Source organism: Vipera berus (genome assembly GCF_964194415.1).
Source record: "Vipera berus genome assembly, chromosome: 3".
Lineage (NCBI taxonomy): Eukaryota > Metazoa > Chordata > Lepidosauria > Squamata > Viperidae > Vipera > Vipera berus.
In genome coordinates this window covers 33,198,168-33,210,813 of record NC_138204.1, presented here as the reverse complement: position 1 = coordinate 33,210,813, position 12,646 = coordinate 33,198,168, and the positions used below count along the sequence as shown (strand labels likewise).

The 12,646-nt window shown below is 41.1% G+C and overlaps 1 protein-coding gene across 1 annotated transcript in view; it reads left to right on the top strand.

Moving 5' to 3' along the window:
• MYH7B (myosin heavy chain 7B) overlaps positions 1-12,646 on the top strand; it is a 76,732-nt gene that overhangs the window by 621 nt on the left and 63,465 nt on the right. The gene's annotated exons all lie outside the window — the stretch shown is intronic.

Genomic DNA, 12,646 nt, shown 5'->3' with positions numbered 1-12,646 from the left:
ACTCCATGAATAGTCTAAATATTCTGATCAATAAAGAACAAGAATCCCTTGAGAAACAGCAGATATAGAATTAGGGGTTTGACCTCAAGAGGTTTCCTACACCAAACCAACACCAAACTGGAATGTCTCATTCCTTCTAGAGGATCCGTCTCTCTTTCAGCTAGTGATTCCACCTGAACTGCTGAGTGAATGGTAGTTTCAATCAGTCACTGAAATTCCAGCCGTTACAACACTCCTATGGTCACATAAGCAAAAATTGGGCAACCAGTTGGCATTTCCAACTATAGAACATGGTCATTTTCTCATGGGCTGCTTCAACACCCCTTACCCACCTATCTTCTTCCATCTCTGCACTTTTGGCCTAGTACTCTGCCACCTACCACTTCCACCCTTATCCCCAGCTTATCTTCACCATCATCCTCTTGCTGCTGGCCTAGGATTCAAGTGCTAGGTTAGGGTGCAGCCCGGGGATGCACCTAGTAAATGTGCCAGGGGAGTAGAAACCTATCTGCTGAAGGAATCTGCACAGCCAGGCCAGGAAAGAGGCAACAGGGTGATGCTTGTAGAGGAGGCAAGATGACAGTGTAGAACCCTGTCTTGTGCTGCCAGCACAAGAAGTGATAGCCTGCAAACTGTAGAGTGCAAAATATAGCAAAATCTTAATTGCAAACCATAATGTAGACAGGAAATAACCATGGACATTGCAATAGAGCAAGACATAGTAACAGTCAGTTGACTGTAAATACAAGACAAAAATTCACAATCTCAATAGTAGGGAGCTCCTTATATTGAGCAGCTTCAGATTATTTTGGCAAGCATATAGCATCTTTCCTAGCTAGGTTTTTCAAAGTATATATAATTACCTATCCTCTTAATTTCATATGTTTATATTTTGTTGCTTAGTAGTTATCAAAATTAACACCAGCTTATCCATTCTGCTTTCCCAGGCAGATGACTGTGCTTGGTAAAGAACTTGAATTAGCCTTAGGAATCCACAAACACACAGAAGAAAGGCCATTTTACACAGGAAAGTAATAAAAAATGAAGCACACCACTTAAACCTCTTACTGTAATCTACAATAGCACTGTTTAGGGCACGGGTCGGCAACCCACGGCTCCAGAGCTGCATGCGGCTTTTTAAGCCGTCTCCTGCGGCTCCCAGTCCTCCGCTGGCGGAGATGTAGGGATCTCCAAACCTCCACTGTCCCGTTTGCACAGCTGCCGCGTTCGTTCATGTTTGACGAACGCGGCAGATCTCCAAACGGGCGGTGGTGGTTTGGAGAGGTGCGCGTGCACTCTCCAAACTGCCACCGTCCCATTTGCACAGCTGCTGCGTTCGTGTTTCTTTCAAACGCGGAGGAACGCAGCAGCTCTGCAAACGGGGCGGCGGCGGTTTGGAGAGCTGCGCAACTCTCCAAACCTCTGCCTCCCCGTTTGGAGAGCTGCTGCGTTCATCAAACGCAGAGGTTTGGAGGTCCTGGGGGGAGGGGCAGGGCGCTTGGGTGGCTCCAGCAGCGCCCAGGCTGATGGCGCTGCCGCAACCCAGCGCCCGTCGCCAGGGAGACCCGTCGCCGCTGTCATGCAAGTGCCTCCCTGCTCGGAGCCGCACTGCAGGAGCCGCTCGCAAGGCCCGTTGCCTCTGAGGGGGGCCGGGCGGGATCCTCTGAAAGGCCGTTTCCTTCCTCATCTTCGCACGGCCCTCTGCGGTCGTCTCGGCTTGCGAGTCCGTCCCCCCCGTAAGCTGGCGGCACTGGGCAGTGACAGGTGTGTGCGGTGCGGGTGTCGGGGTGGTGTATGTTTTTGCTTGTTATGCGCATGCGCGCGCACATTTTGCGGCTCCCACCGGTTCCGAGTGGCTCTTTTGCTGTTTCAGGTTGCTGACCCCTGGTTTAGGGTATGGGTCATGGATGATATTTGTTTCTGTCCTACTATTTATATCTCGGTCTTCTGCTAGAATTTATTTTGGTGGATTTACTTGGAAAAGAGAGATGGATGGTGCACCCAGATGGAGGAGAAAGAGATGGTAAAATAGTGTTTTTTCCCCCAAAACCAAACATTCACATAACTTTTAATGCTGGGAACACAAACACCTGAGATGTGATGCATCATCCCCTCTTACTTTCTCAAGCTTTTCTCCTATAATCCCCATTATAATTATCAACACTCCTTTAGACAGCTTATTATATACACTGTCACTATTTTATTCCATAGGTGGGGGAAAAATCTTCACATGGATTTATACGGGGTGGGTGGGATTACCAAGGTTTCATCTGCCTTTTTTCTTTTTTCCTGTAACTTTCAAGCAGAGAGGTATGCTGAAGAGTACCTTTCATAATAAAAGTGCTGACATTATTTTATTTATTTATTTATTTTAATTCCATTTATATCCCGCCCTTCTCCGAAGACTCAGGGCGGCTTACAAGCTTATCAGTAGCCTTCATTCTATGTATATGCCTGCTTATTAGGGCTTTCACACCCCCCCCAAGCGGCATTATTACAAAGTCAGCTTAATTGCCCCCAACAATCTGGGTCCTCATTAGGAAAAAGAAATACAGGTTATCCTCTAGTTAAAAACATTTGTTTAGTAACTGAAGATAGAATGACACTGAAAAATGTTATTTATGACTGTTGCTGTATTTCATGGTCAAACGGTATAAACAAAATTCAGATGCTTGGCACCTGGCATGTATTTATTTATTTATTTATTTATTTATTTATTTATTTATTTATTTTAATTCCATTTATATCCCGCCCTTCTCCGAAGACTCAGGGCGGCTTACAAGCTTAGCAGTAGCCTTCATTCTATGTATATGCCTGCTTATTAGGGCTTTCACACACCCCCTAAGTGGCATTATTACAAAGTCAGCTTAATTGCCCCCAACAATCTGGGTCCTCATTTTACCTACCTCGGAAGGATGGAAGGCTGAGTCAACCTTGAGCCTGGTGGGATGCGAACCTGCACTAATTGCAGGCAGCTGGTGTTACTTAAGGAGGCATTAGCCCAAACCCGGGGTCATGTGGTCACCATTTGTAACCTTCCCAGTCAGCTTCTAAAAAGCAAATTCATTGGGGAAGCTGGATTCACTTAACTGTGTGATTCACTTAACAACTGCAACGATTTACTTAATAACTGGCGAAAAGGTCTTAAGAAGGGCAAAGCCTAACTTCCTGACTTAGCCATGGAAATTTTGGGCTTAATTGCTCAATCAAATAGTTTTTTCCTATTGGTTGTTCCTCCAGACAGGATTATACCCACATGCCCAATAAGACAAATTTCCAATAGCTGAGGTTTTTTCATAAAGTTTAAAATCCTAATCCAATTCCTGGAGACCTTGGGTTAGAATGGGCAACACTAGTTGAATCAGCCAATGCCAACTCTTGTAGGTCATCTCAGACTTGTATCACAAAATCTTAAATTGCTTTAACCATAATAGTAACAAGGTGTAGCAGGAGAAGCAGACAATACTCATTCTGTTAGAATGTGAAAATGGAATTCCACGCACCTGAAAATCTATCCAGATAAGCTAGAAATTCATGATCTATCTTGAACAAATTGGTGCCATAGTTACTGGGAGAGTTGCAGTGTTTCAACAGTCTAAATGTGGACTCAAAAGAATCGAGAGCCTTTTTGGGGAATGGAATAAGTTCTTTGTCTCAGATTATTTAATGAATAGCTACAACACTAACAATAGGTATTGTCATAAAAATATACTGTTTAATACGAATCCTGCCATCTTAAAATCTCAAACCAATATAAAATCTTCTGCTCTAGATCATTCAAAAGTAAAACTCTAGCTTGGCCATATATTTTCCTTAAAGGACTAGTGGGTGAAAAACTTAGTGTCTCCATCAAGAGTCAATGTGTTTGTAAGATTAATATTCTTTCATTAATTCATGAATCCCTAAATTTGATAATTTTTTCATAAACTGAAATAAATGTGTTTTTCTATTTAAACAGCCACATGATGGCAGTATTTTATGGCAAGACATTTTCTACTACAGTATGTAATTTTCAGAAAATGTTATTCATTACTTAGAAGTTCATGAAACCATTCAGATTTTCTGGAATATTTATGAAAGTTTAACAATACAAGACTAAAAAATGACTGTGCCTTTTTTATGCCTTGAAGGTGACAGAAAGTTGCCTCTTTTACAGTGGTCAGCTTTGACATTTTCTTTATTCACATTAAGTATAATATCTTACATTTTAATGCATTTCTATGTTATATTGAATTTTTTAAGTTTGGATTCATATCCATAAAATAATCTTGTTTGGTTTACATAATTACAAAATTTTAAATACACTTGACAATTTATAAAATAGTTTTCTGCTGAATTATAAAATAGTCTGTGGCGGGCATTTTGAGACCTCTAGATAGTTACATTTCTTTCTCATCCTGATGTTAAAATTTATCACTTGATGAATCTTAACTGATAAGCAATTGAGCAAAGTGTCATTTCTCTGAAAATTGCCTGTTGGTTCTCTGCCCCAAAATAGAAACTTAAATCTACACTTGTCTTCTGTACAGCATAGGCTGACTGACCAGTTATATTTTTTATTTAAATGGATTTTAATATTTAGATGTATTTATAAAGAAAGCTGGAGGAACATTTTCCATGGGGTTGCGATGGGTCAGACACAACTTTGCTACTAACAACAACAACAACAATAAAGAAAGCTGCTAGAGAAAGATTGTATGAACATAGTAGTAATAAGGTTAATATGTCAGAACAAAATATAAGAATTTATAATCTGGAAGACCAAGTATGCAGAAGTTCAAATCAAAACTAAAAAGCTTAGTAATTATGGCAAAACTGAATTTGGGATTTAATGTTCTAGTTCACTAATCTAAGAACAAAAATTATATCTATAGTTAATTTTTATCCGCCTTATTTGGGGGAAATGTGGCCAAAGTTTTGAGAATGGGAAAAATGTATAAGCATAATCATGTTCCAGCTTATAAATGTAAAGGAATTCTTCATAGGGACTTTTGTTCATAGCACAAGGAACTGCCTATCGAGAAACAATCTGCAACTTGCATTTTTATTAGTTTTAAAAACTATTGATTGAGTTTCAACCACAACAAGGGGACAGTCGACATTAAAAACATTTATATAAATTGGGGGGGGGGAATTGACATTTGTAGGAATAAGTAAATGAGATAAACTATTTGAAGATCTGCTATATTTAATCAATTGCTTAGATCCTAATTGATAAAATTTGTACACTGATGTCTCTAACTAATTAGTACCATATTTTTAAAAGAAAATACAAATTATTTTTTAAATTAATACCGAAATTATAAATATATGGATGGCAAGAAAGTTAATGGGAAAGGCATTTCCTGTTTTATGTAAGATAGTACTTGCTGTGAAGTATGAAAACCTTAAATGCACATTTTTGCACATTTCACTAATTAAATGTGCTTATTTAGTTAAAACTTTTCAGAGGTAACAGTAATTTCAGTTTGAAACCATTACCTTGGAGTGAGATCACTTTATAATTCCTGTTAAATGATACAGTTTTTCCCTCCTTTTGTAAAGTACTAAAGAGCCTATTTAAATCATTATTCTTTGCTTATATCACATAAGCCTTTGTAGTTTGAAATTCCTGAAAACATTCTAAACATTCCAGAACATATTGAAGCAATCTATGTTCATAAACATTTCTGGACCTAACGATAGAACTGCATTCATTTTGATTTGTAGAAAACATGATCCCTGATAGCAAAGCCTTTTAGAAAAGAAGTGAATGTGATATACCAGGATTTCCAGGGGATAACATTCACATTTATTTTGCTTCACTGCTGCTTTGGTTCATTAAAGGTGTGCCAAGTTTTGAAGCCTAAAAAATTAGCTCAGATCCAGAGGTAGTAATCCCTGATTAGGGTAATCCTGTTGAAATCAATGGGAATTAACTTGCCATTGCTAATAAGACCATTGGTTTTACTTTATATGCTTTTGGTATGCAATGTCTGGATCTGGTCCATTATAACCAGAGTTAATAATGGAATAATGAGTATTAAAAAAACCTTGTTTGTAGAAAACAGTCTACATCTATAACTTTAAACTTTGATTACAGCAGGTAGTGTATTTAATAACAATTTACTTGAACAATGGAAATGTATATTAGATTTGAGTTTCAGGTAAAACGTTTCATTGATGGAATTTTAAGTAATTCTGGAAAAAATGAATTATCTACTTGTTTATCAGCTTAACTGTTGAATTTGTGAATCCTATTAATTTGTGAATAAAAATTTTATTTGTGGTTAATAGTGGAACTGTAGTGTTCCTTTGTAGAAATAAATGTCCCTAATAGATACTACAAATACTGGCCAAAGTATTGGTATCTCTCCACTTTCTCCAAAAGAACCCCAGTTTGGCTGTGAAATAAATTGAAACTGGAATAGTTAAGTGGTATCCACAATTTTTCATTCCATATCCCTGGAGCAGAGACCAGGCTAAAAAGAAACAAACCCATAAAAATAAAGCAGGGCTTCCACAGGAACACCGCATCCAGGATTGGGAAATTATAAAGGTAATCAGTAGGCTGGCTAGGTAATTCTGAGAGTTGAAGTTCACACATCTCAAAGTTGCCAAGCTTGAAAATCACTGATTTACATGAACGCCTTTGCTCAATTTCAAGCAATAGTTACTCAAATGCATCATAAAAAAAGCCTTGTTCAGCTTCCAATTTCCTTGAACAGTAATGCTTATATAATGCTCAAGCATGGTATAAAGATAAAAAAGCACCTCCACTCGTTTATCCCTGGTTTCTAATATTTACAGGTGTATTCTGGATTCCTGTATTATTTGTTGGTTGTTCTTGATTACACAAATGTTCACATTATCTTTTTATGTATCTTAATTTAGATAAATGAAGTTACAAGTGTATATGCAATTATATTATCTTGACAGAATAAAATTAAGTGATATATCAAAGTAGAAAAGTTGCTTAACATGAAACTTTACATTATTATAATCCTGTGAGAAGGGGTCATTAATGAACATTCCCATCTCTTACACTCTGAGAAGCTTGCCACAGAATTTAGTGAAGGTTAGATGGTCTTTAAAAATGGCAGTCATGGTAAGCATTTGGCACATATATGCTACAAGAGATGAACAAGACCAACTGTGACATTATCTTTGTTTGCCAAAAATAGCATCCTGGAAAGTGTAAAGAAAAGTTTATTATGCTGGTTAACCTCTCCTGTGTCTGCTGCAGAACCATCAAAAAAAGACTCCATGGTATTAGGATGCAGCTTCCCCTTTCAAGGTCTGCCTAAAGTTCAGACAATTGAAACTCAATACACAGCAACAAAAGGGAAAGAATAAATAGCTTTGACATGGCCCTGACTGAGGTGGTATTGAAACCTGGTCCTATGCATATGTACTTGCCCTGCAAAAAATAAAGTACTCAGCAAAACTAAAATGCTTTCATAAGCAGCCTTCCCACCCTCTACTTTTAATACATGGCAGAGCAAGTAAGGAGGACATAATAAAGCACTAGGTGCAGGCTATATACATAGTCCTTAATGTATGGCCACAACTGAGCCCAAAATTTATGTTGCTAAGTGAGAAATTTGTTAACTGAGCTTTGGCCCATATTACGACCGCCACATTTGTTAATTGAATCACTGCAGTTGTTAGCAACACAGTTGTTAAGTGAATCTGGTTTCCCCATTGACTTTGCTTGTCAGAAGGTCACAAAAGTGGATCACATGATCCTGGGGTACTGCAACTGTCATAAATGTGAGTCAGTTGTCAAGTATCCAAATGTAAATCACATGACCATGGGAATGCTGCAACAGTCATCAGTGTGTAAAATGGTCATAAGTTACTGTTTTCAGGGCTGTTGTCACTGAACAGTCACTAAATGAACTGTTGTAAATCGAGGGCTACCTATAAAATACCACCATTGGCTATTGAACTAACCCATTTTATGTATTTGCACATTACACTGTCCCCTAACCATAGGCTGGATTTTTGCAACGTGCTAAGAGACAAAAACCTAAAATTAAAACTAAAATTAAGTTTTAGCAAACTTAGTATACAGGTGAAACTCGAAAAATTAGAATATCGTGCAAAAGTTCATTTATTTCAGTAATGCAACTTAAAAGGGGAAAGTAATATATGAGATACTCATTACATGCAAAGCAAGATAGTTCAAGCCCTGATTTGTCATAATTATGATGATTATGGCGTACAGCTCATGAAAACCCCAAATCCACAATCTCAGAAAATTAGAATATTACATGCAATCAATAAAACAAGGAGTGTACATAGAACAATATCGGACCTCTGAAAAGTATAAGCATGCATATGTACTCAGTACTTGGTTTGGGCCCCTTTTGCAGCAATTACTGCCTTAATGCGGCGTGGCATGGAAGCTATCAGTCTGTGGCATTGCTGAGGTGTTATGGAAGACCAGGATGCTTCAATAGCGGCCTTCAGCTCTTCTGCATTGTTCGGTCTCATGTCTCTCATCTTTCTCTTGGCAATGCCCCATAGATTCTTTATGGGGTTTAGGTCAGGCGAGTTTGCTGGCCAATCAAGCACAGTAATCCCACGCTCATTGAACCAGGTTTTGGTGCTTTTGGCAGTGTGGGCAGGTGCCAAGTCCTGCTGGAAAATGAAGTCAGCATCCCCATAAAGCTCGTCTGCGGAAGGAAGCATGAAGTGCTCCAAAATCTCCTGGTAGACGGCTTCGTTGACCCTGGACTTAATGAAGCACAGTGGACCAACACCAGCAGATGACATGGCTCCCCAAATCAACACAGACTGGAAACGTCACACTGGACTTCAAGCATCTTGCAGTGTGTGCCTCTCCATTCTTCCTCCAGACTCTGGGTCCTTGGTTTCCAAATGAGATGCAAAAGTTGCTCTCATCAGAAAAGAGGACTTTGGACCACTGAGCAACAGACCAGGTCTGTTTTTCTTTAGCCCAGGTAAGACGCTTCTGACGTTGTTTGTTGTTCAGGAGCGGCTTGACAAGAGGAATACGACATTTGAAGCCCATGTCCAGGATCCGTCTGTGTGTGGTGGCTCTTGATGCACTGACTCCAGCCTCAGTCTACTCCTTGTGAAAGTCCCCAACACTTTTGAATGGCCTTTTCCTGACAATCCTCTCCAGGCTGCGGTCATCCCTGCTGCTTGTGTGCACCTTTTTCTTCCACACTTTCCCCTTCCACATAACTTTCTATTAATGTGCTTTGATACAGCACTTTGGGAACATCCAACTTCTTTTGCAATTATCTTTTGAGGCTTTTCCTCCTTATGGAGGGTGTCAATGATGGTTTTCTGCACAATTGTCAGGTCAGCAGTCTTCCCCATGATTGTGATTCCTACAGAACCAGACTCAGAGACCATTTAAAGGCTCAGGAACCCTTTGCAGGTGTTATGGCTTAATTAGCTGATTAGAGTGGGACACTTTGAGCCTAGAATATTGCACCTTTTCACAATATTCTAATTTACTGAGATTGTGGATTTGGGGTTTTCATGAGCTGTAAGCCATAATCATCACAATTATGACAAATCACGACTTGAACTATCTTGCTTTGCATGTAATGAGTCTATCTCATATATTAGTTTCCCCTTTTAAGTTGCATTACTGAAATAAATAAACTTTTGCACGATATTCTAATTTTTCGAGTTTCACCTGTATTGTGTGAATGCAGTTTTAAATATGCAACTAATCTGGTTAGGTATGTTGTATGAATACAGCTTAAAAAAATCAAGGTATGAATCCATCAGCTTTATATTACCACTCTGGGCCCCGCAGAAGTTGCTGCTAGACCTCAGTTTCAGTGCCTGGAGGCTGTTGGGTCTGGTGGTTGAAGTGGAACAGGCTAAACTTGAAGTCAAGCAAGATCAAATTACTCAGTTTATGAGCTTCAGCGTTGCCCTTGAGGAAACAGGCCCATACCATGGGGGTTGTCTTGGACTCCTGGCTGCGATAGGAGACTTTTGCCCAACTTTGGCTCATCCACCAATTGCAACTACTAGAGATAGAAGATTTGACTCATGTCCATATCACTGTATGGTTAGATTGCAATGCACACTATAGTTGGAACAAAACACAAAGGCCTGCTTGTTGACTGCACTAGTTGCTATAATCTACTACAGGGCTTTTCAGCAACAACAACAACAATAAAGTTGGAAGGGACCTTGGAGGTCATCTAGTCCAACCCCCTGCTCAGACAGGGAACCCTATACCATTTCAGACAAATGGCTGTCCAATCTCTTCTTAAAAACTTCCAGTGTTGGAGCATTCACAGCTTCTGGAGGCAGGTTATTCCACTGATTAATTATTCTAATGGTCAGGAAATTTCTCCTTAGTTCTAGGTTGCTTCTCTTTTTGGTTAGTTTCCATCCGTTGCTTCTTGTCCTGCCTTCAGGTGCTTTGGAGAATAGCTTGACTCCCACTTCTTTGTGGCAACCCCTGAGATATTGGAACACTGCTATCATGTCTCCCCTCTTCCTTCTCTTCATTAAACTAGACATATCCAATTCCAGCAACCGTTCCTTGTAAGTTTTAGTCTCCAGTTACATCGTGACCAAAACTGGATGCAGTATTCCAAGTGTGGCCTTACCAAGGCATTGTAAAGTGGTATTAACACTTCACATGATCTGGATTCTATCCCTCTGTTAATGCAGCCTAAAACTGTGTTGGCTTTTTTGGCAGTTGCAGCACACTGCTGGCTCATATTTAAGTGAATGTCCACTAGGACTCCGAGATCCCTTTCACTGTTACTACTATTGAGCAAGGTACCACCTATACTATACCTGTGCATTTGATTTTTCTTGCCTAAATGTAGAACTTTACTTTTTTCACGATTGAATTTCATTTTGTTAGATAGTTCCCAGTGTTCAAGTCTGTCAAGATCCCTCTGTATTTTAAGCCTGTCTTCTGGAGTGTTGGCTATTCCTACAGCTTGGTGTCATCTACAGATTTGATGACATCTATCCCCTCATCCAAATCATTGATGAAGATGTTGAAGAGCACTGGGCCCAGAACAGAGCCCTGGGGCACCCCACTACCCACTTCTCTCCATGCAGATGCAGTGCCATTGAGGACCACACGCTGAGTACAGCTGGTCAGCCAGCTACAGATCCATCTGGTGGTGATGCTGTCTAACCCACATTTTTCTATCTTATCAAGTAGTAGGTTGTGATCTACTTTATCAAATGCCTTGTTGAAGTCCAACTAAATTATATCCAAAACATTCTTCTGGTCCACTAATTTTGTCACTTGGTCAAAGAATTCAATAAGATTTGTCTGGCATGATCTGTTTTTGATAAACCCATGTTGGCTTTTGGTAATGACTTTGTTTGCCTCTAGGTGCTCGCTGATTCATTGTTTGATTATCTTTTCCAGCATCTTCCCAGGTATTGAGGTCAGACCTTACATCAGTTCTCTTAGTGACTGTTCGAAGTTACAATGGCATTGGAAAAAGTGACATGACCATTTTTCACACTTATAACTGTTGCAGCATCCCCAGGGTCATGTGATTTACATTCGGATGCTTGGAAACTGGGTCATGTGATCACCTTTTGTAACTTGTTGACAAGCAAAGTCAATGGCTGGGGGGATGTGGCCAGCTCAACATTGCTCAGGTTGTGGTGCACCTGTGTAGTGTGTGAGCGGGGCTGTGGGGGGATCCTTGGGTCTCTTGTGGACGGGGGTGGGACTGGGGTAGGCGCTAGGGCATGGTCCACCGGAGGAGCCTTGCCATCCCTCTTGGGCTACGTGGGGGACTCCTGGACAGTGACATGGGCTACCTGGAGCCCTGGGCAGCAGAGGGCAAGCACCCAGCCTGGCCCTTGAACTCCTGGGGCACCAGGACCCCGCAGACCAATCCACTCCAGCCCCACTTCCCTGAGGGGGCGCCTGGCTGTGCTTACCTCCTCATCAAGGCAGCTGCTGCTGATGTGCCCACTCTCCTTGGCCAGGTTGCTCATGGTGGGTGCAGGAGGGCAAAGTGTGTGGGTCAGAGGGACTTCCACTTCTCCATGAGAGGACACCCATCTTTGTAACCAAAGCATCCTTAATGATAGTATGGGAGACCATCACGATAGGCCAGGAGGAGAGGGCAAGGGATGGTGAAAGGGCAGCAGGGCTGCTGGTGGCCAAGTGCTAAGGCAGGACTTCCCTCAGACCCTCCCTCCCTCTCATTCCAATCTCCCTCCTTCCTTCCTTTCTTCCTCCCTCCTTCCCTACCCTCCCTCTTTCCCTGCCTCCCTGCTTCTCCTTCTGATCTCTTCCTTCCTTCCTTCCTTCCTTCCTTCCTTCCTTCCTTCCTTCCTTCCTTCCTTCCTTCCTTCCTTCCTTCCTTCCCTTCCTCCCTCCTCATTGTCCCATCCTTCTTTCCTTTCCTCCCTTCGTCTCATTGTCACATCCTTCCTTCCTTTCCTCCCTCCCTCCCATTGTCTCTTCCTTCCATCCCTCCCTCCCTCTCATTATCCTTTCCTTCCTTCCCTCCCTCCCTCTCATTGTCCCTTCCTTCCTCCCTCCCTCCCATTGTCTCTTCCTTCCATCCCTCCCTCCCTCTCATTATCCTTTCCTTCCTTTCCTCTCTCCCTCTCATTGTCCCTCCCTCCCTCCCTCCCTCCCATTATCTCTTCCTTCCATTCCTCCCTCTCTCTC